The sequence below is a fragment of the Cetorhinus maximus genome, chromosome 2 (assembly GCF_964194155.1).
Source record: "Cetorhinus maximus chromosome 2, sCetMax3.hap1.1, whole genome shotgun sequence".
Lineage (NCBI taxonomy): Eukaryota > Metazoa > Chordata > Chondrichthyes > Lamniformes > Cetorhinidae > Cetorhinus > Cetorhinus maximus.
Window position 1 is genome coordinate 222,219,222 of NC_135880.1, and position 23,418 is coordinate 222,242,639.

At 47.6% G+C, this 23,418-nt stretch overlaps 1 protein-coding gene across 1 annotated transcript in view; it reads left to right on the top strand.

Moving 5' to 3' along the window:
• Positions 1–663: 663 nt before the first annotated feature.
• The window catches only part of fxyd6 (FXYD domain containing ion transport regulator 6), a 63,274-nt gene continuing 40,519 nt past the window's right edge, over positions 664–23,418 (top strand). Inside the window, exon 1 of the mRNA XM_078557171.1 lies at positions 664–869. The gene's annotated coding sequence lies outside the window, so the exon portion shown is untranslated. The remainder of the gene's footprint in view (positions 870–23,418) is intronic.

Consider the following 23,418-nt stretch of genomic DNA (forward strand, 5'->3'; position numbering starts at 1 on the left):
TCTGAAATGGCTTATAGGTTGTATCAACCCGCTGTCTGAGAGGAAGATATTTAAAGTTAGCCTCAGGAATGGTGACTGTGACAACTGTTGCTGATTTTTGTAAAAAAAAAACCCATCTGGTTCACCAATGTCCTTTAGGAAAGGGAAATCTTCTGCCCTGACCCAGTCTGGTCTGCATATAACTCCAGACCCACAGCAATGTGGTTGACTTCAACCGCCCTCCGAAATGACTCAGCAAGACACTCAATTCAGCCCTAGTCACTGATGCTCACATCCCGTGGAATAATAAAGAAAAATCTGGTAGATTTAGAGGAGGAAAGATGGGAGGAGTCTGGCATGGATTGTTGGGGGCTGTTTCTGAGCCGTATATCCTATGTAAACAAGTATATCACCCCACACTCAAGTGAATATAGAAACCAGAAAGGAATAATGCCAAAAGGGGAGGGGAAATTATGGCTACAAGGATAGACTCTATCCCTTGGAGTGGAGAGGTAGCAAAGCAAAGTGTGTAAAAGGGGGTCTGTCAATGGTCAGTTTAGCATTGCGATTCCCCAGCTAGTGGGGAGTCTCCTGCTCGCTGTGCAATGAGATAAGCAACAGCTGCGGAGGTCACTGACTGTCTCCCTCTCAGCTCCCTGCCTCTCTCCCTCTCTCTCTCTCTCTCTCACAGTCACGGTCTGTCTGGAATGGTAACTCCACCGGCAAGACACCGAGCGAATCCCAGCCGAGCAGCGGGGCTGAGAGAGTTAAGATCCCGGTTAGCCACCCTCCCCTGTTCACACACAGGCAACCCGTGTTACTAGCCAGCATCCAAAGGTGTCTCTCCCTCCCTCCCTCCTTCCATTATTCACAGAGGGGAGTGTACAGCAAAGGTAAGAAATCTTTTCCAAATTGAGAAATAAAAAAAAGGGGAAGAGAAAGAATAAAATTGCACCGGTTTAATTTCATGCAATGGGGATTTATTTAACATTCGGGTTTCCGCTACAATGAAGTTTGTGTTGAGTGTGGGTTTGCCTTTGGGTGTGTTTGTGTGTGTGTGTGTGTTGGGGGTATCGGTTCACGTCACTAACACTCGGTAGCGGAGAGATGCTGGTTAATTTATCGCCTGCAATCCTGAACCGTTTTATAAATTATTGTCACAATGGTTCCAGTCCAGGTTTCATGGGCTGGGTGGGTGGGTTGCGTTGTGGGGGGAGATGAGGGCATATTTCTGGGCGATTGTGTGACAGTGTCGGATTGTAAAGGTTTCACAAATCCCCACAATGACATTTTGCCACCAATGTGATCGTTTTTACCCCCTTTCCTTTTGCACAAAGACAAATTTCCATTGATCTTCGATTCAGTTCAGACCAGCCTCTCCCTCTCTTTCCCTCTCTCTCTCTCCCCCTCTCTCTCTCCCCCTCCCTCTCTCTCCCTCTCCCCCTCTCTCTCTCTCTCCCTCCCTCTCTCCCTCCCTCCCTCTGTCCTAAAGGGTGGCGCCTACACACGCGGTGTAAACAAGGGCTCTCTCTCGCTCTGGACATGATTTACATCCAAAGAAAACATCGAATGGATGGGGAATGTGTTCATTTGGATCACGTATTGTTCCCCACACCCACTCCCCACCCCTCCCTTTTTTTTCTTGGAGAAGTGGCAAACCCTTGTGTGTAAATGTCTGCCCTGTGGACGTGACTGGCGGTGGATGTGATGAGACATTGGAATATTGGCATTGACTTTCACAAACCGACATGGTGGAACTCGCGGGGTCTTTATCCCATCTGCTCTGGGACGTGTTGGATTTGTACCGATATCCTGTTCAACTGGAGATTGAACAGATCTCTCCCCCCCCCCCGCCCCAATTTCCATGTGACAACCTGTTCCTTTTTCATTATCACCCATTCCAACCCCCCACCCCACACCCCACACCCATACCCTTCCTCATCCTCGGATTCTGCAGGACGCTGACACGTTAATACGTGATGTACTTGGAAGAATATTAAAAGGATGAAGACATGTTTCTCTTTGCTGATTTGGGAAATATGACTGGTCAGGAGAATAAAAATGTCACTTTGTATTAATTACTACCTCCCAGAAGTGTGTGTGTGTGTGTGTGTGTGTTTTGAAGCTTATCAAGCTGAGAATTACCATTCAGACAATTGAATGTATTTCCACATTGGGCTCCTAGTGTCATTAACTAGCTCCTTGGGGCAGGTTTGATGTGGGATTTATCCTGGGGTGGCAGTACCTGTGTTCAGGGTGTTCCTGTTCATTAAGGTCAATGTGACACTGGAAATGACCGCAGACAAAGATCTTCACATAAATGTTGACTGTGAAATGAGTGAATATATTTTGTTCCTCTCAGCGCCGCCGATGAACTCATTTTTAAACTAAAAGGCTGGAGTGTTTCCTGTTTTTTTTTTAGAATTTTAGGATGCATTCCAAAAGTTGAATGGATTCCATTGGTCTGGTTGTCCAGGAAATGTTATCGTCAGTCCCTCTCGCCTGCCTCCCCTGTCACTGAATCAGTCCCTCTCGCCTGTGGGTTTAATACAGGATGAAGGATCCCCCAAAGCCCTCAAAAGGAGCCTTTGCCATAATCGCGCCATTCGCAAACATTCCTCTCCACTGTCTCCCCACCACACCAACAGCAGCAATGTGACACCCTCCTCCCTGACACATCTGTTCCCAACTGCACCCCTTTGCCCTCCCCCCTCCCTCCTACCCCTTCCCCCCATCCCTTCTACCCTTCCCCCTCCCTCCTACCCCTCCCTCGCCGTTTCCCCACCCCCTCAATTCTTGTGGCTGACTGGGGCTTGCTTCCTGTGGGGGTGGATCCTGGGAACTGGGCTATCATCAACAGCAACCTGTGTTTGGGTCCAGACTTCCTGAAATGTATTTCACACTGAAGACGTGGCAGAGAGAGGAGACATTGTCCTTTCAGTCAAGGCTAGAATCTTGAAGGGAAAAAAGAGCCTTTGAATCCTGTGTCCAGGCAATTTTTGTGATGTAAGAATTTGTGCTGCTTGATGAAAAGTCACTGAGGAATGAGGAGGCAATGTGCAACCTTCCAGGGACAGGACTGGGATCGTTCACTTCCAAACACTATTTAAAGCCCTATATTGCTGGGTGTAAGTTTAAGGTATAGAGATGGGAGGGATCATGCAGAGACTGCAGGGGGAATGAGGGCAGCAGTTCAGTCCGGAACTGCCTGGTACCACGTCAGACGCTGCTTGGAACCTGACAGGATCGAGTTTCTATTGAAGAGCTGTGACCAACAGGGCTTCAGAGCTGGTTCAGGAAGGTGGGATTAGAATGGGTAGCTCTTTGTAGACTGGCATGGACATGATGGGCCAAATGGCCTCTGTGCTGTACATTTTCTACCATTTCTAAGCCTTGGACAAAGCAAAGAAAGAATAGGAACCAGTACCCTCAACACTTAACACCAACAAAAAAACTTCACTGAAAACTCATTATTACAAATAATTCTGATGGTTTTCTGACTTTTACTCTTTAAGATTATATCTTTGAATTTTAAAAAAATTGTTTGAATTTCCTGAGCTGAGCAGGATATATTTTTGGGTTTTAGTTCAAATGACTATCCATCATCAGTGGTGACTGTGGACATGGTATTTAACCCTGAAACCCATCCTGTCCTCACTCAAAACCCAGCTGATTATGTGTCCCCCTCCTGCCCTGAGTTTCTGGGATCAGAGCGGTAACAAATGGTACCCTGAGCCCACCTGACCCCAGAGCAGGTCCGTGAGGCTACATCCTCGTTCCTTGTGTGACTTGGCAATATTGTAAGCGCTACCCGGGAGATGATCTCAACTTTCGAACTCTTTAATCTGATTAACTGTGCTCTCAGCAGTTACCAGTCATCCACAACTAGTGGCTTGCGCTCAATAATCCTGGTCTATTTAATTCTTGCACCAGGCACCACCTCTCCCTACACCCAAGTCACTCTTTTTATTTATCCTTCTAAAGCACAATAAAAGTGTTTCAGTTCCTCCACGTGAAAAGTGTTGAATAGCATCTCAGTGTACAGATACTAAACCAGGTGGTTCCTTATTCATTATTCTTTCACAGGGTGTGAGCATTGCTGGCTAGGCCAGAATTTTTGTTGTCCATCCCTAGTTGCCCTTGAAAAGGCAGCGGCTCACCATCACCACCTTGAACTGCTGCAGTCCATGTGGTGTAGGTACACCCACAGTGCTGTGAGGGAGGGACTTCCAGGATTTTGACCCAGCGACAGTGAAGGAACGGCGATATATTTCCAAGTCAGGATAGTGTGTGGCTTGGAAGGGAACTTGCAAGTGGTGGTGTCCCCATGTATCTGTTGCCCTTGAGGTGGTAGAAGTCATGGGTTTGGAAGGAGCCTTGGTGAGTTGCTGCAATGCATTTTGTAGATGGTACACACTGCTGCGACTGTGCATTGCTGGTGGAGGGAGTGGATGTTGGAGGTGGTGGATGGGCAGCCAATCAAGCGGGCTGCTTTGTCCTGGATGGTGTTGCACTTTGAGTGTTGTGGGAGCTGCACTCACCCAGGCAAGTGGAGAGTATTCCATCACACTCCCGACTTGTGCCTTATAGATGGTGGACAGGCTTTAGGAAGTCAGGAGATGAGGTACTCTCTGCAAAATTCCCAGCCTCTGACCTGCTCTTATAGCCACACTATTTATATGGCTGGAGCACTGGGCTCAGTGTAGAGGTGCTGCTGAGTCATTGTGTCTCTTCCTGCGTCATGATCAGAATAGGTAAGGATTAAACATGCCTGATGCTGCCTCTATCAGGGATTTGTACACAGGGCCTTTGTATAAAGACCAGCTGGTCCATCATACCACGATGGTCATAGCATCATTCTGAGTTGGCTCCTTGCACATCTTCTATTTCAAAAGTGATTTCAGTCAAATAGATAAACATAGATCTCCCTCTACACTGTCCCCATCAAACACTCCCAGGGCAGGTACAGCACGGGGTTAGATACAGAGTAAAGCTCCCTCTACACTGTCCCCATCAAACACTCCCAGGACAGGTACAGCACGGGGTTAGATACAGAGTAAAGCTCCCTCTACACTGTCCCCATCAAACACTCCCAGGACAGGTACAGCACGGGGTTAGATACAGAGTAAAGCTCCCTCTACACTGTCCCCATCAAACACTCCCAGGACAGGTACAGCACGGGGTTAGATACAGAGTAAAGCTCCCTCTACACTGTCCCCATCAAACACTCCCAGGACAGGTACAGCACGGGGTTAGATACAGAGTAGATCTCCCTCTACACTGTCCCCATCAAACACTCCCAGGACAGGTGCAGCACGGGGTTAGATACAAGGATCTTTTATTCTGTCTGAGAAATTGCATTAAGGTGAATATCAGATACCTCTGGACAGGGGTAATACAGATATGGATGTGAAGGGTAGTCCAGGACAGCTGCCAGAACATATTGCTTTACATACAGGGTAATCAACAGCTGGATTGGGGTTAGCAGGCATGGCAGATTGGACTCACACAGCTTCATGCTGTGATGAGGGAAGGGTTTGGGCTGGAATTATGGAAATACCAGTGGAGTTGAGCCTCCCATTTCCCTTGTCAGTCAATTCTTGCAGCCAATCTGAGTGTGATTGACAGTTGCAGATAGATGTTTGGCAGAGTGATGATTGAGTTCATACCCACTGAGAGCTAGTTGCCTTTGAGAAGGTGGTGGTGCCTTGAATCCAACTGGATCGCTTGCTTGGCCATTTCGGAGGACAGATAAGAGTCAGCCAATCACATGTTGACCAGACTGGACAAGGACAACAGATTTCCTCCCTAAAGGTTATTGGTAAACCAGATGAGTTTTCACAACAATTTGGTAGTTTCATGGTCACCATTACTGATATTAACATTTTATTCAATGTTTGTTTAATTAACTGGATATTACTTCCCCTAGCTGCTGTGGTTGGATTTGAACTTGTGTCTCCTTAGTCCAAGCCTGGATTATGATGCTAGTCTAGTAATGGGAACCATTATGTTACTAACTGTCTCAACCCATTCTGTTGAGGAGCATGATCCTTGTGATAAATCCATGTAAATCAATTGGTCTGGTCAGTAGAATCCAAAGCCACTGGTGAGCCATTCTTTTTCTGTTAGCTGAAAACGAGAGTGTTTCTTCCCAGTTGTCTGGTTTGAAATTAGATCCTAGCATTAAGTGGAAAATGATCCCTCCCGTCCCTTCACATTTAAAAATATCACGTGTGCCACATACTGTTCTATTTTTACCAGGATCGAGTTCTGGACTCTCAGGGTTTCTGTTACTGGTTCAGTGAGAGCATTTCCAAACTCCATACTGACACATCTCCAACTACCATTGGAAAATCATTTTCTGTTACCTACTGATGAGGCTGTGGCTGCACTGATCACTGGCATCTTTCTCCATACCTTTCTGCTTGTCCTTCCATGTGAAGCACGCAATCCCCAGCTGGGAGGACGAGCAGGCGTGCCCACTGCTTTACTGCCAGCTGTGACGAGATAGCTCTTCCTGTTCCTCCTTTGTATTCTGCTGCCGCAGCACCCCCCCCCCCCCCCCCCCCCCCCCCACCCAGCAACCTGACTGAGATAGGGAACTCTGAGTGCAGAGGATCACAGGAGAGAGTCTGTGCCTTTGAGCTGCAAAGAAATTCAACATGGTGCTACAACACCTTAACCTCTAAAGCACTAGCAAACTATGTGGGATGCATTTAGTTGATGAGTCTATGGTTAACTCATAATCATTGTTAATTTAAGAAAATACCTAATCTTCTCAAAGGAGCCAGGTTGTTAAATTTTTTTTTTAATTTGTTTTTCAAATGACTGGGTACCCTTATCCCACAGGAGGATACTGTTCCGTGATTCTGTGATTTTAATTGCTCCCCCCATTGGTGGAATTCCCTTCCTAAATCTCTGACTCTCCTCCTTTAAGACGTTCCTTCAAACCTACCAACATTTGGCCACCTGCCCTATTATTGTCTTACATGGTTCACATCTAATTTTGCTTTCTAATGTTCCTATGAAACACCTTTTAGATGTTTTATTATGTTAAAGGTGCTTTATAAGCACAAGTTATTGAAAATGTATGTATCACGTTCCTGCAGTTCCTTATTTGGTGAAAGAGGTGTGTTATTGAGTCACACAGATTGTCAAAAAATTGAAACTGTTACAGCTGTGCTTGGTAGAAATGAGTGAAGCAAATCTGGTGTTGGGATGTCTTAAAAAGTCAATGTAGAGCTGACAAAATGAGGTAATCCTGCCACTTTATAAATCATGGATGTAACTGCACTTAAAATGGAGTGCACAAATCTCTTTGTCACTGTACTAGAAAGGATATTACAGCTATTGAAAGGATAAAAAAAAGAGTGACCAGAATGATTGAGAGGTTGGAGGGATTAGATTTTAGGGAGTGATTAGCATCCATGTGCAATTCCAGCAAGGATCCTGGATTGTGGTCCAGTTTAGTCAAAATTCCCTCTCGCTAACAAAGAGCAGTATTCTTACAACAACAACTTGCATTTATAGAACATCTTCAACATTGTAAAATGTCCTAAGCTGTTTCGCAGGAGAGTTATCAAACAAAAATTTGACACTTGAGACACACAAAGAGATATGAGGGCAGATAACCAAAGTTATGGTCAAAGAGGTGGGTTTGTCCATTCTGATGAAAGGTCATTGACCTGAAACATTAACTATGTTTCCCGCTCCACAAAAGCTGCCCGATCTGCTGAGTATTTCTACCATTTTCCGTTTTTATTTCAGATTTTGCTTTTATACTGGGGGTTTTAAGCGGCTTCTTAAAGGAGGAGAGAGAAGTGGAGGAGATTGTAGATTAATGGAAGTCACAGAGATGCCAGGAGTGGGCAGGAGTGGGCGGGAGTGGTCGGGAGTGGAAGAGTGGTCGGGAGTGGAGGAGTGGTCGGGAGTGGAGGAGTGGTCGGGAGTGGAGGAGTGGTCGGGAGTGGAGGAGTGGTCGGGAGTGGAGGAGTGGTCGGGAGTGGAGGAGTGGTCGGGAGTGGTCGGGAGCGGAGGAGTGGTCAGGAGTGGAGGAGTGGTCGGGAGTGGAGGAGTGGTCGGGAGTGGAGGAGTGGTCGGGAGTGGAGGAGTGGTCGGGAGTGGAGGAGTGGTCGGGAGTGGAGGAGTGGTCGGGAGTGGAGGAGTGGTCGGGAGTGGTCGGGAGTGGTCGGGAGTGGAGGAGTGGTCGGGAGTGGAGGAGTGGTCGGGAGTGGAGGAGTGGTCGGGAGTGGAGGAGTGGAGGAGTGGTCGGGAGTGGAGGAGTGGAGGAGTGGTGGAGTGGAGGAGTGCTGCAGAGCTGGAGGAGGTTACAGAGATGGGGAGGAGAAGCGAGACCCCGAAGGGCTTTGAAAACAGGGATGAGAATATTAAAATTGAAGCACAGGGAGCCAGTGTAGGTCAGAGAGCACCAGGACGATGGGTGAACAGGACTTGATGTGAGTTAGGAAAAGAGTGTCAGAGTTTTGGATGCATTGCAGTTTGTGGAGGTGGGAGGTCAGCCTGACCTTCACCCCCAGCTGAGACACGAGACATTCCTGTTACTCAAAACACGGTAAGTCACCAGTTAGCCTGGTCTTGGAGTATGCTTCATTACATTACATTGTAAACAGCTAAACTCTGATTCCATTTGAGGGCTGAGTGCCACAGAGACCTGGCGGTGACAGCAACTGGGTGAGTGTGGTTGTGAAGAAGTGTATCGTTAATTGGTGATCAGCAATAGTGAACACCCAATGGAAGTATGTTTCTCTGAGCTAATGGATAGGTTTGAGGCTACATAATATTGTATCTCCTTGCCTCTTCCAAATCCTGCTTATTCGACCAGAGTCTGCAGTGAGACAGACACAAAGCAAGGTGACTCCAATGACACTAAACTCCACTCTCACAGAGGCACTAGGATGAAATGATTCAGTAATTCAAACAGTCGCTCTTTTTTATCGTTTTAATTCTATATTTGTGAAGGACAATAAAAATGAATTAGTACATGGTTCAGTAGTGTTGCAAATTTTCTGGACAGTCAGTGTCTCCTATTAAACCATACAGACTGAACATAATGTTATATATCTCTGTAACCACCTCCGGCTCTACAACCCTCCGAGGTCTCTGCGCTTCTCCAATTCTAATCGCCAATTTTAATTGCGCCTCAACTGGTGGCCATGACTTCAGCTGCAGGCTGCCCAAGCTCTGGAATTCCTTCGCTAAACCTCTATGCCTCTCCACCTCTTTTGTCCTTTAAGACGCTTCTTAAACACTTTGTCTGACCAAGCTGCCCTCAACATCCTTGTGTGACTTGGTTTCAAATTACGTTCACTCCCGTGAAGCACCTTGGGGCGTTTAGGATGCTGTTTTTTTTTATTCGTTTATGGGATGTGGGCGTCACTGGCTAGGCCAGCATTTATTGCCCATCCCTAATTGCCCTTGTTCAGAGGGCGTTTAAGAGTCAACCACATTGCTGTGGGTCTGGAGTCACATGTAGGCCAGACCAGGTAAGGACAGCAGATTTCTTTCCCTAAAGGGCATGAATGAACCAGATGGGTTTTTATGACAACCGGCAATGGTTTCATGGTCATCATCACACTTTTAATTCCTGATTTTATTTTTTATTGAATTCAAATTTTACCATCTGCCATAGTAGGATCTGAACCCCAGTCCCGAGAACATTACCCTGGGTCTCTCAAATACTAGTTTAGTCACAATGCCACCACCTCCCCCCAATGCAAGTTGTTTTTGCAGAATCTTCTCAATAACCTTCCATCTGTTGCTAAATTCATCGGTTCTTTAGGTAAAAGCAAAATACTGCGGATGCTGGAAATCTGAAATAAAAACAGAAAATGCTGGAAAAACTCGGCAGTAAAGAAGGGACTCGAACTGTTAACCCTGTTTCTCTCTCTCTCTCTCTCTCCACAGATGCTGTCAGACCTACTGAGTATTTCCAGCATTTCTATTTTGGTTAATTAGGTGTCAGCTTGGCGCTGAACACCCACTTTTGCCTCTGAGCCAGAAAGTCATGGGTTCAATTCCCACTTCAGAGACTTGAGCACGAAATCAATATATCCGTGCAATGTAATATAAATGTAATATACCTAATGATTAGATTAGAACATTCAGCTTGTGTCTTTGTTCAAAAGTGTTGACCATGGACTCCCATCAATGGTCAAGTGTGAACAATCATCCAGGACGTGAGGAACTAAAGATAAATAATACCTTCATCTCTTTTTGTACCATTTCATTCCTTTTCTGTCCTACAAATAACCTGGAAATGCACAACAGGTCAGTCAGTCCATGAAAGGGAGAGGACAGGTTAGGAGTTTGAGCCAGACCCTTTGTTGTTCCCTCAAAGGGTGGTCTATTTGCGCGGCCCCACCCCCCCCTTGGTCAGTCAGAGAGCGCGTGTTGCTGTTTTTAATCTGCGCTTTGTGTTAGACAAGACTGAAAGCACCAGACCTAGTGTGTGCGTGTGCAGCAATCAGTATTGGGTCTGAGGCACAATTTTTCATTCTAAGCATCTGCCAGTTTTATTTGTTTCAGAACCCGTGGCACAGAGAGAATATGTACTGTGATCGTCTGACATAAGACAGGGCCATTGATCGGCCAACTGTCAGGCTTGTCTGGGATGTTTGGATATATTGTAGCTAAATTGCCCATTAAGCTGAATGATATTCCAGAACTAATCAATAAATTGCTTAAGGACCAGTCTCTGGAATCCTACCAAATGGACAGTGCCAAATGTGGGAAGTTTTCCCCATCCCCTCAACTATTGCATCCCTTTCCTTGATAAGGATAAAAGAACAAATGAAAGCAATTCTTCTGAATGATGCTTTATCTAAAACCCATCACAAACTCCAGCGTTGTTCTGTATGATGATCCTGCCCTCCAGTCAATCCCATTGCCCCTTCTCTCCCGGGGGCAATCAAGTTTCAACTCCCCGTCAAGTTTATTTTGCTCATCCAACTTCCTTTTGAAATCATTGGATCATCTCCACTTCCAACATCCCTTGTGGGCAGGTGAGTTCCAGGTCATGACCACTCGCTGCGTTTAAAAAAAAAAGTTCTTCCTCAAATCCCTTGTCCCAAACCTTAATTCTATGAAAACGCTTCACATTTTGAACACTTCCATTCAATATTTTTTTTTAAATGTATTTTTGCACAGGATGTGGCCATCCCTGGCCTGGTCAGCATTTGTTGCCCATCCTTAATTGCCCTCGAGAAGGTTTTGTTTAGCTGTAGCAGATCTTCTCCCCCACTATATTTTAGCTCTCCGGTTATAAAGAACTAGCTTCCTTTTTGATTATGTAGATACCTTTCTCTCTCCAGAAACACATTTTGAGGAAAAGTGGAGTGCTATGTACCTTTAAGAGAATGTAGTTAGTTGACCATGTGACTGTATTGACCAATTGCTACACAGCGCTGGCTTCTTGGGTAACTGTAATTCTAGAGCTGGAGGTGATTGTAGAAGCACACATGGTGTTAGTGCTCTGTTCTTAGTTCCAATAAACCACCAGTGTTTGTTCAGTTAACCGGTCTCTCTGCCTGTATTGTTTTAAACACCAACGAATGTGTTAATATCAAGGGCACAGCTAGCATTCGCCAGACAAAGCGAACCTGATAACTAAAAACATAAAACAGGCGATGAGGATAAACCGGATCAATTGACGACAATCAAGAAAGCCGTGATAAGCCAGACACGTTACTTCGTCACTACCTTGGAAGCTGTTTGAAAGCGCGGTCTCCTTAGTCATCGAGTGCGCCGAGGGTTTGGGCATCTTGAACCATTTGACCCCGTTTCCGATGACTGGTCTCATTACATCGATCGCCTAGCGTTCTTCTTTACTGCTAACAACATCGCGGGGGAGGACAAGAAGAGGGCGATTCTTTTGTCCGCGTGCGGGAGAAAAACGTGTGGGCTGATCCTCAGCTTCACGTCACCTCACACCCCCGATACGAAGACTTTCAACAAGTTAGTAAACATTGTAAAAAAACCTCCTGAAGCCAAAGCCCTCGGCCACTATGCAGCATTTTAAATTCAATTCAAGGAACAGGCTTCCAGGAGAGACAATCGCTGGCCATGTAGCTGCTTTAAAGGAATTAACGGGATATTGTGAGTTTGGAACTTCAATTAATGACATGTTAAGAGACTGATTGATCTGCGGAATCGGGGATGATGCTATTCAAAAGCCATTGCTCTCTGAAACTAATCTAAACTTCAGTAAGGCATTGGAATTGGCAGCAGCCATGGAGAGGCTGTTAGAGACTCGGAGGCAATAAAAGACACACAAAATGGCGCCGTCCATCTTGTAGGGTGGGAGGGGCCGGGAAGAGAAGGTGTGAAAATATCGGACTCCACAGAAAGGCGGGGAACGCCCACTATGTACAGACCATTGAAGAACAGCAGCATTACAGTGAAAACCCACAACATTAATGAGAGAAATGCAACCAGGCATCCTGCAAGCGATTGACATTTCAGAAATATCGAATGTTTTTTCTGCCACCCCAATGGTCACATAATGCGACACTGTCAAGATCGGCTGAGACAGCATTTTAAAAACAAAGGTAGAAATCGCAAACTCTGCCTTGTTGAAGAACCAGAGGAAGCAGAATCTGACATCTATTCATTATACAACCTGAAAGTGGGTAGAACTGAGCCAATCCAGGTAGTTATTAGAGTCAATGAACAACCCATCCAGATGGAGGTCGATACTGGGGCATTAATGTCCATCATAGGAGAACATACATTCAGACACTTGAATAAAGGAGTCCATCCTTTAAGTTGGGAACAATCGGACACTAAATGAAAAACATATACGGGTGAAGAAATAAGAGTGAAAGGGATATGTCATGTCCTGGTGCAGTTTGGTGATCAGTCTGCAAATTTACCCCTTTATAGTAGTAACTGGGGTTGGCCCCAGTTTAATTTGTTGCAACTGGCTCAAAAAGATTAAATTGCAATGGGCCGAGATTTTTCAAATCAGAATGAGAAACTTACAGGAATTGTTACAAAAGTACGCTTCCACTTTCAGTGACGAGCTAGGAAGGATTCGTGGACTACAAGCCAAAATCCACATAGACCCTCACACAACCCCCAGATTTATCAGAGCCAGACCAGTCCATTATGCTCTACGGGACAAGGTTGAGACCGAAATAAACAGGCTTGAAAAGTTGGATATCTTACAACTGGTGCAGTTTTCTGAGTGGGCAGCATCCGTAGTACCTGTACTGAAACCAGACCAAAGTGTTCGCTTATGTGGTGACTATAAGTTAACCGTAAACAGAGTGGCCAAACTTGATAGACACCCGATACCGAAGGTTGACGAATTATATTTGAAATTGGCAGGGGCATCACATATTCCAAACTCGACATGAGCCACATCTACCAGCAGGTAGAGTTGGACGAAGGCTCTAGGGAATTCATGACCATCAATACACATCAAGGATTGTATCAATATAATCGACTACCCTTTTGGGGTCTCATCAGCGTGTGCTATTTTCCAAAATCTGCTTCAGGGACTGCCCCATGTTTATCTGGATGATGTCTTAGTCACTGGATGAACTGACGAAGAAAGCTTAGCTAATTTGGAGGAGGTGCTGAAACACTTCTCACAAGCAGGGGTGAGCTTGAAGTGAGAAAAATGTCTTTTCCAAGCTAAGGACATAGTTTACTTGGGCCATAAGGTCGACACACAGGGCCTGCATCCCATGGAAGAAAAGGTTAAGGATATTCGTGAGGTACCTGCACCGAGAAACACTTCAGAACTAAAGGCCTTCTTAGGCATGATAAACTCCTATGGGTTATTTCTCCCAAATCTACCAACCGTACTGGCTCCGATATACACATTGCTCCGATATACACATTGCTTAAGAAAAACCATAAATGGATTTGGCAAGCTCCACACCAGGATGGGTTTCTGAAGGTAAAGCAATTGTTAAGATCATTGGCTCTACTGGTCCACTTTGACCCAAAGAATTGATTTTAACTTGCGACACATCCCCTTATGCAGTAGGGGCTGTACTTTCACATCGGGTAGTGGATGGCTCTGAACGGCCCATTGGTTATACATCTCGCACACTCAGTGCTGCAGAGCGACAATATTCTCAAATTGAGAAGGAGGCTTGTCTGTTGTGTTTGGTGTTCAGAAATTCCATCAATACCTCCATGGTCACCATTTTCACATTATATCCAACCACAAGCCTCTGCTGGGATTATTTGGAGAGGATAAGACAATACCCCCCATCACATCTGCTCACATCCAGAGGTGGGCACTGATATTGGCCACTTATAAATATACTTTAATTCACCGATCGGGAAGCCAGATCACACACGCTGACGCACTGAGCCTCCTCCCCCGCCAGGTAACAACGTGAAGGTTCCGATTCCCCAGGAACTTGACCTAGTAATAAATTTTTTAGATTCCTCCCCTGTCCAGGCCAAACAAATCCGTGAGTGGACAAGCCAAGGTCCACTTTTATCTCACTTCCGGGGGTAGGTCTTGAATGGATGGTCAGGCGAGCCCAAGTCTGATGACATGAAGCCCTATTTCAATCACAGATATGAGCTCACCTGCCAGGACAGCATATTGCTCTGGGGAACCCCCGAGAGGGCGAGGGTCAAATTACATAGCGCTCACCCTGGCATTAGTGGGATGACGATGCTCGTGCGCAGCTACTTGTGGTGACCAGGAGTGGACGCGAACATCGAAACCCTAGTCAAAAGTTGTCTTCAATGCCAACAGGTACAAAAGCTACCCCCATCCCCCCTTAGCTCCATTGCATCCCTAGGAATGGACAGGGCAGCCATGGGTGCACCTCCACGTCGACTACATGGGGCCCTTCTTGGGCACAATGTTCCTTTTACTAATAGACGCCCACTCCAAGTGGATGGAATTCTACGAAGTCCGGTCACCCACGTCTGCTGCCACCACAGGCCATTTGCGACAGAGTTCTGGCAGTGCACATGTTACCAGAGGTTCCTGTGTCAGGCAACAGGACTGCATTTACCAGCGGGCAGTTCCACAGGTTTACAACCCTCAATAGAATAACTCATATCAAAACCTCGCCTTACCCATGCCGCCTCTAATGGTTTGGCTGGGCGGGCGGCGCAAGTTTTTAAGTCCGGGATGAAAAATCTGGACAGGGATTCTGTCAGCACCAGGTTGTCACGGTTCCTGTTCTCATACTGGACGACACTGTACATGACCACTGGTATCGCCCCCGCTAAATTACTAATGAAGAGATGTCTCTGCACCCGCCTAACTCTTATCAGGCTGAATTTAGGGGGGAGGGTGGAGAGAAGCCAAGAGGCCCAGAAGGCCAGACATGATGGCCATGCTCATGAAGGAAATTTCACGGTGGGAGAGACAGTCCTCGCGAAGAAGTTTGGAGATCTGTGAAGATTGCGGTCCTGCCGATGTGAAGGGAGATTTCAATGTCTCACCGGCCAGCTCACCGGGGGAACCACCACGGAGGGACTGGAAAAATTCCGGCCAATGTTTCAGATCGATGAGCTTTCAAATGGAATGAACTTACTTTCATTACCTATCACCAGTGTAAAAGTTGGTTCGAGCTGAATTTGTAGCTGTAGCAAAGATTAAAATTTTAATCCTGTCGCCCAGATTATTTGCAGGTGACATCGAACAAGCTCTGCTGTCTGAGCGAGGAGATCTTCTTCTTAGCATCAAACTTTATTGCTCAGCACTGAGATGGTGGGAGCGGGTTATTTGGTGGGGGGACAGAGGGGAGCGGGTTATTTGGTGGGGGGGCAGAGGGGAGCGGGTTATTTGGTGGGGGGGCAGAGGGGAGCGGGTTATTTGGTGGGGGGGCAGAGGGGAGCGGGTTATTTGGTGGGGGGCAGGGGTAGCGGGTTATTTGGTGGGGGGGGCGGGGGGAGCAGGTTATTTGGTGGGGGGCAGGGGTAGCGGGTTATTTGGTGGGGGGGGCAGGGGGAGCAGGTTATTTGGTGGGGGGGCAGAGGGAGCGGGTTATTTGGTGGGGGGGCAGAGGGAGCGGGTTATTTGGTGGGGGGGGCAGGGGGAGCGGGTTATTTGGTGGGGGGGCAGGGGGAGCAGGTTATTTGGTGGGGGGGTGCGGGGGGAGCGGGTTATTTGGTGGGGGGGGCAGGGGGAGCGGGTTATTTGGTGGGGGGGCGGGGGGAGCGGGTTATTTGGGGGGGGGCAGGGGGGAGCGGGTTATTTGGTGGGGGGGGCGGGGGGAGCGGGTTATTTGGTGGGGGGCAGGGGGAGCAGGTTATTTGGTGGGGGGGGCGGGGGGAGCGGGTTATTTGGTGGGGGGGGCGGGGGGAGCGGGTTATTTGGTGGGGGGGGCAGGGGGAGCAGGTTATTTGGTGGGGGGGGCGGGGGGAGCGGGTTATTTGGTGGGGGGGGCGGGGGGAGCGGGTTATTTGGTCGGGGGGGAGCGGGGGAGCGGGTTATTTGGTGGGGGGGCAGGGGGGAGCGGGTTATTTGGTGGGGGGCAGGGGGAGCGGGTTATTTGGTGGGGGGGGGCAGGGGGGAGCGGGTTATTTGGTGGGGGGGCAGGGGGAGCGGGTTATTTGGTGGGGGGGCAGAGGGGAGCGGGTTATTTGGTGGGGGGCAGGGGGAGCGGGTTATTTGGTGGGGGGGGGCAGAGGGGAGCGGGTTATTTGGTGGGGGGCAGGGGGAGCGGGTTATTTGGTGGGGGGGCGGGGGGAGCGGGTTATTTGGTGGGGGGCAGGGGGAGCAGGTTATTTGGTGGGGGGGGCGGGGGGAGCGGGTTATTTGGGGGGGGGCAGGGGGAGCAGGTTATTTGGTGGGGGGGGCGGGGGGATCGGGTTATTTGGTGGGGGGGCAGGGGGAGCAGGTTATTTGGTGGGGGGGCAGGGGGAGCGGGTTATTTGGTGGAGGGGACAGGGGGGAGCGGGTTATTTGGTGGGGGGGCGGGGGGAGCAGGTTATTTGGTGGGGGGGCGGGGGAGCGGGTTATTTGGTGGGGGGGCGGGGGGAGCGGGTTATTTGGTGGGGGGGGCAGAGGGAGCAGGTTATTTGGTGGGGGGGCAGGGGGAGCAGGTTATTTGGTGGGGGGGCAGGGGGAGCAGGTTATTTGGTGGGGGGGCGGGGGGAGCGGGTTATTTGGTGGGGGGGCGGGGGGAGCGGGTTATTTGGTGGGGGGGGCAGAGGGAGCAGGTTATTTGGTGGGGGGGCAGGGGGAGCAGGTTATTTGGTGGGGGGGCAGGGGGAGCAGGTTATTTGGTGGGGGGGCGGGGGGAGCGGGTTATTTGGTGGGGGGGCAGGGGGAGCGGGTTATTTGGTGGGGGGGCGGGGGGAGCGGGTTATTTGGTGGGGGGGGCAGAGGGAGCAGGTTATTTGGTGGGGGGGCAGGGGGAGCAGGTTATTTGGTGGGGGGGCAGGGGGAGCAGGTTATTTGGTGGGGGGGCGGGGGGAGCGGGTTATTTGGTGGGGGGGGCAGGGGGAGCGGGTTATTTGGTGGGGGGGGCAGAGGGAGCAGGTTATTTGGTGGGGGGGCAGGGGGAGCGGGTTATTTGGTGGGGGGGCGGGGGGAGCGGGTTATTTGGTGGGGGGCAGGGGGAGCGGGTTATTTGGTCGGGGGGGAGCGGGGGAGCGGGTTTTTTGTTGGGGCAGAGGGAGCAGGTTATTTGGTGGGGGGGCAGGGGGGAGCGGGTTATTTGGTGGGGGGGGCAGGGGGGAGCGGGTTATTTGGTGGGGGGGCGGGGGAGCGGGTTATTTGGTGGGGGGGCAGAGGGGAGCAGGTTATTTGGTGGGGGGGGCAGGGGGAGCAGGTTATTTGGTGGAGTGGGCTGGGAGCACATTCATCAAAAGAATTCGAGGATTTTGCTGTGTTAATGCTTTCAAATGTCAAATATGCCTCTTGAATTTTGATTTCAGAAGATGGGATAGATAAAATATTAAGTAGGCAATACTCCCGGATTGCTGATGGACTGACACTGTAGGATTAAGGCTCACTATACAGCCTTGGCTTGCCTGCTCTCTCTTTGTATTTTGTTCCCTCAATGCCAATAGCTGGAGCCCTTCATCATCCTATTGAGAGAGGCTATTCTGTAGCAAGTACACAAAACACAGCACGAAGGCTGCATTGTGCATTGTCACATTAAATGATTCCTTTAAGAATTGTACTCGCTAAACATCGTGTTCAGATTCTAGTCTATATAATGGAGGGGGCAGTGTAGTTCACATCAGATCTCTTGCCTTAGCAATGTGTCTGCTTTGTTAGAAACCTAAGCCAACAATGCAGTACCCAGCTGTTACATTCAGAAAGATCCCATTGATACCTGACGGAGTCGAGTGCAGTCTTGCTTGGAGTAACATCCGACCACTTTGTAACACTGGATCCAGTGTTATATTGGTGCATCAATGGTGATTATGTATAGTCAAAAATTTCAATTTCCTGCTCCTCTTCCCCCAGCCAGGATGGATTCATCATTAATGGCACCTTTCCATCTGCGTAAGACGATGGACATGCAGCAAATCGAATCCATTGCAAATGGGGGGTAGCTCCATACACTTCTGCTGATGGTTGAAGAGACCAACCCATGAGAGGCAGCTTCTGCCGCAAGTGTCAATATGAAGTAGTTATCAGGTGTCGTTGGGAGCTGTTGTTTTCGGTGTCGGTGCCTGTTGGAAAGCTGCTGTGGCCACAGGTGATGATGCCATTTCCCTCTATCGTCAGCTAGTGTCTCCTGGGTGCGAGAATCAATGTGTAGGGTCTTCATGTCACTTGTGAGCATCCTTGAAGTGGAGCTATGGACATCCAACTGGTCGTCTGGCTCTGGCTACCTCACCATACAGAAACTCTTTGGGTATAAGTTACTGGGGGTCGGCATGAACATGCAGTTGAGGCCATTGAGCAATCGGCCACGATCTTATTGAATGACGGAGCCGGGTCCAGAGACCGAATGGCCTACTCCTGCTGCTAAATCATATGTTCGTATAACAACCATCCTCCATCCTGCAAACGTGCCCAAGCCAATAAATTTGCCTCTGCTTGATGAGCACCAACATCCTTGGGAGATTTGCCTTTAGGGGTACTGCTGCATTTGTGGTTTGTCCTTCCATGTGACGCCAAAAATGTGCTGCAAACAGCGAAGGTGAATGTTGTTGTGTTTCCTTTCTTGATAGCTGTAGGTCAACCATGTTTCACAGCCATAAGACAAGATGCTGAGAACAAAGGCCTCATAAACCGGCATCTGTCTGGCTTCACATGATCAGTTCCAAATCTCTAATTTCTGTGTAGGAGCATTTGAATCTGACAATCAAATATGGTTTGCAACTTAATCCTTTTATTGTGTTTAACTTAATGCAAGGAAATAAATGGTATTACTCCATTTCCCCCCCCAAATATAAATGTAATTGGTTGTCAATACTTTTAATCCCAACTCTCTCTACAAATGGTTAAGGAAAGCTCGAGATCTTAATAGGTCTCAAGTCACGCACACTGCGCTAAAAAGTGTTATTGTAAACAAAACCCCCAGAAATTAGTTCATACAAACTTCAAAATGTTTAATATGTTTGCCATAAAGCATGCAGTTAATAATCCCGAGCTCATTGTCCTATCTAGTTATTGCAAACTTATCTTTGTTATCTCACTTCACAATGTGGTGACCAAAGGAAGTCAATAGGCGTGAATCACCTGAGCAGAATCTAAACAGCAGTCTGTTAAACTCTACCTGAACACATTACACACAAAAGCATCCTGGGAATGAACAGCTTTAACCATTACATTATTCCTAGCTACTATATAAATCCACAACCATTTATAAACAAAAAGAAAGCAAAAAACTTAACCATGAGATTAAATCAAATCCTAACCCCTATGTATTTATGTGTACATGAATAGGGTATCTTAGACCTAGAATCACGTGGTCTATCAGGCACCTTTGCTCCCACTCCAGCCAGTTCTGCAGTCATCACGTTGAGCTTTGTAATGTCCAACTACTCTTTCCCCAACTCCGTAGGGCTTCATCTCCAAGTAACTGCCAATCAGGGAAGGGGGTGACTGATAGCACATGGAGCCTCTTGGCCCAATGGCAGTGTTTCTTAATAATTGGCTAAAAGGAGTTTTGCTTGTTGTGGTCAGTGTCATTCCTTTGAACAGAGTGGACGGAGTCAAAAAGATATATCTTCTGGGCACACAATTCTCCCCACCCTGACCAAGTTACCAGTCTGCAACTTTTCAAACTTTGTTTCCAACTACCCTCCATGTTGCCCCCTGCACCCTGTCAATTCGCCTCTGGCAAATTGTGCGCTGGGGTATGGCAGTCATTGTCCACTACTTCACTGTGAGTGGTCATTCTTTCGTGGTGTCTATCCTGGCTCAGCTGGTTGCACTCTTGCCTCCTGCATCAGAGGATGGTGGGTTCAAATCCCGCTCTAGAGTCTTGAGCACGGACTCCAGCTGATACTCCATCATGGTACTGACCAAACGGTTGGAGCTGCCGTCTTTTGGGTGAGACATTAAACCGAGGCCCCGTCTGCCCTCAGATGGATGTACTCATCTTGAAGAAGAGCAGGGAGTTATCTCTGGCGCCCTGACCAATATTTATCCCTCGATCCGACCTCACCGAAACAGATTATCTGGTCATTATCATTGCTGTTTGTGGGAGCTTGCTGTGCACAAATTGGCTGCTCCATTTGTTACATTACAACAGTGACTAAGCTTCAAAAAGTATTTCATTGGCTGTAAAGCTCCTGAAATGGCCTAAGCCCACAAAAAGTGCTATATAAATGCAAGTTCTCCTTTTCCTTTGACAGTAGTATTGGTGATATATTCAATACTGAGCCCAATGCTGTCCTTTCCCCAATGCACACCCACTCCCATTTTCCACCACGGGGTGGTGAGTTCCAAACACGAGTTGGGATCCTGGAATTGTCATTTCCCCTATCCCCATGAGACAAACTCAAGTTGTAACGTCAATCCCAAAACAACCTCTGTCTATGTAACATAGTGACATGTACCCAAGTCACTTCACAGGAGTATGGAGAAAATCTGCCACAGAGCCACATGAGATAAAAGGACAGCTGACCAAAAGCTTGGTCAAAGAGGTAGGTTTTAAGGAGCATCTTAAAGGAGGAAAGAGATGGAAAGGTTTGAGGAGGAAATTCCAGAGCCTAGGGCCCAAGCAGCTGAAGGCACGGCCGCCAATGGCGGAGCGATGAAAATTGCACACTCCATTGCTGTTTGATTGGCAAATACATTTACCAACTAAGACAGCAGTGGAGGGAGACAGCTTCTTGGAGGATTCCAGTGTCAGATATTAGTCTTTAATATAATAGATTCTTAAGGACTAGTAAAAGATTAATAATTAGGGTTGCCAACTCTGGATGTATTTCTGGAGGTTTCATCACGTGACTGCCCATCTCCAAACTCCCCGCCCCCATGCTCCTACCATTGGTTGTTCAATATGTCCGTCTCCATAGGGTCCAGCCCCCCTCAATGCCAATTGGGGAGCAGGCAGGCTCTTTTGTTACTCAACTCTTTTGTATTCGCTCATGGGATATGGGCTTCGCTGGCTGGGCCAGCATTTGTTCCCCATCCCTAGTTGCCCTTGAGAAGGTGGTGGTGAGCTGCCTTCTTGAACCACTGCAGTTCAAGTGGTATAGGTACACCCACAGTGCTGTTAAGGAGGGAGTTCCAGGATTTTGACCCAGCAACTGTGAAGGAACGGCCGATATATTTCCAAGTCAGGATGATGAGTGACTTGGAGGGGAACTTCCAGGTGGTGGTGTTCCCATCTATCTGCTGCCCTTGAGGTGGTAGAGGTCACAGGTTTGGAAGGTGTTGTTGAAGGAGCCTTGGTGAGTTGCTACATTGCATCTTGTAGATGGTACTGGGTATTTTTGTTTTTTGGAATCTCGGTAAACATCCTTTTCTCCACTATTTGTATTACTAACAAAGAAACTTTCAAAGAAAAAATTATTTTTTAATGCTGCTTTGATTTTTCTCCTGAATTTTTCTCATGGTTGTGTCCTGGAGATCAATCTCCATTACATGGAGATTCTAGGACAATCCTAGAGGGATAGTGCTCTGTTCATATGCCACAGGTGAAGGCTGTTAATAATGAAGGCACTGAACTGAAGCAGTTTTATCATTGAGTTGAGTCTGGGCAAAAAGCCAAGTCATTTTTCTTATTTAAAAAAATTGATGGCTCCTTTGGAATAGTTGAGGAGACTATTCCATCGCTCATGAATCGTGGCATTCTAATTCAGTACTTTGAGCTCAGTCAAGTGAAGATACAATGGTCTCCCAGCCTAATCGGCCTTTTCATGTACACAAACTGATCCTCTCTGTAATTTTCTGCTGTGTCCTTGATGCATCTCCTCTGTAATTTGAAATGTCCTCTTGCAAATGCAAAAAAAATTACACCCAGAACATTCTAGAAAAGAATATTTTGTCAAACATTAAGAGAAAGCACAATACAAGGAATTATGCTGATGTGTGTCTTTAATTGACCAATTCCAGTGATGTCCTCAACTTGAGGCCCTATTTTAGGTGATGAACAAGATATCCAATTTGATATTTAACCTCTAACCCCTCTCTGCAATGTCCCATCAAACACTCCCAGGGCAGGTACAGCACAAGTTAGGTGCAGAGCAAAGCTCCCTCTACACTGTCCCTATCAAACACTCCCATAGAAGATTTAAGGGGTGATCGAATTGAGGCTTTTTAAATTATAGTTTCTGGCGGTGGTTTGGGGGAGTTGGGTCAGTTTGGGGATGGAGTTCAGAACAAGGGGGTATAACCCTAAAATTGGAGCTGGGCCATTCAAGGGTGATGTCAGGAAATCGTTCTGCACATAAGGAAGTAGAAACCTGGAACTCTGGAAACCTGAAACTCTGTCCCCCCAAAAAGAACTCTGAGGTTGGGGGTGCTGGGGGGGTCAATTAAACATTTCAAAACTGAGATTGATAGGTCTTTGTTATGCAAGGGGTTGAAGGTTACAGAACCAAAGTAGGCAGATGGAGTTAAGATGCATGACAGCCATGATCTAATTGAAGGGCTGAATGGCCTTCTCACGTTCCTAATTTCCTGTCATTCCCTTCATCCTAAAATTTAGAGAGACTTTAAAGATCCAAGTTGCTGTGACATGAAATGCATTTTTTCATTCATTCACGGGATGTGGGCTTCACTGGCTAAGAAAGCATTTATTGCCCATCCCTAATTGTCCTTTAGTAAGTGGTGGTGAGCTGCCTTCTTGAACTGCTGCAGTCCATGTGGTGTAGGTACACCCACAGTGCTGTTAGGGAGGGAGTTCCAGGATTTTGACTCAGCGACAGTGAAGGAATGGTGATATATTTCCAAGTCAGGATGGTGAGTGACTTGAAAGGGAACTTCCAGGTGGTGGTGTTCCCATCTATCTGCTGCCCTTGTCCTTCTAGTTGGTAGTGGTCATGAGTTTGGACGGTGCTGCCTAAGGAGCCTTG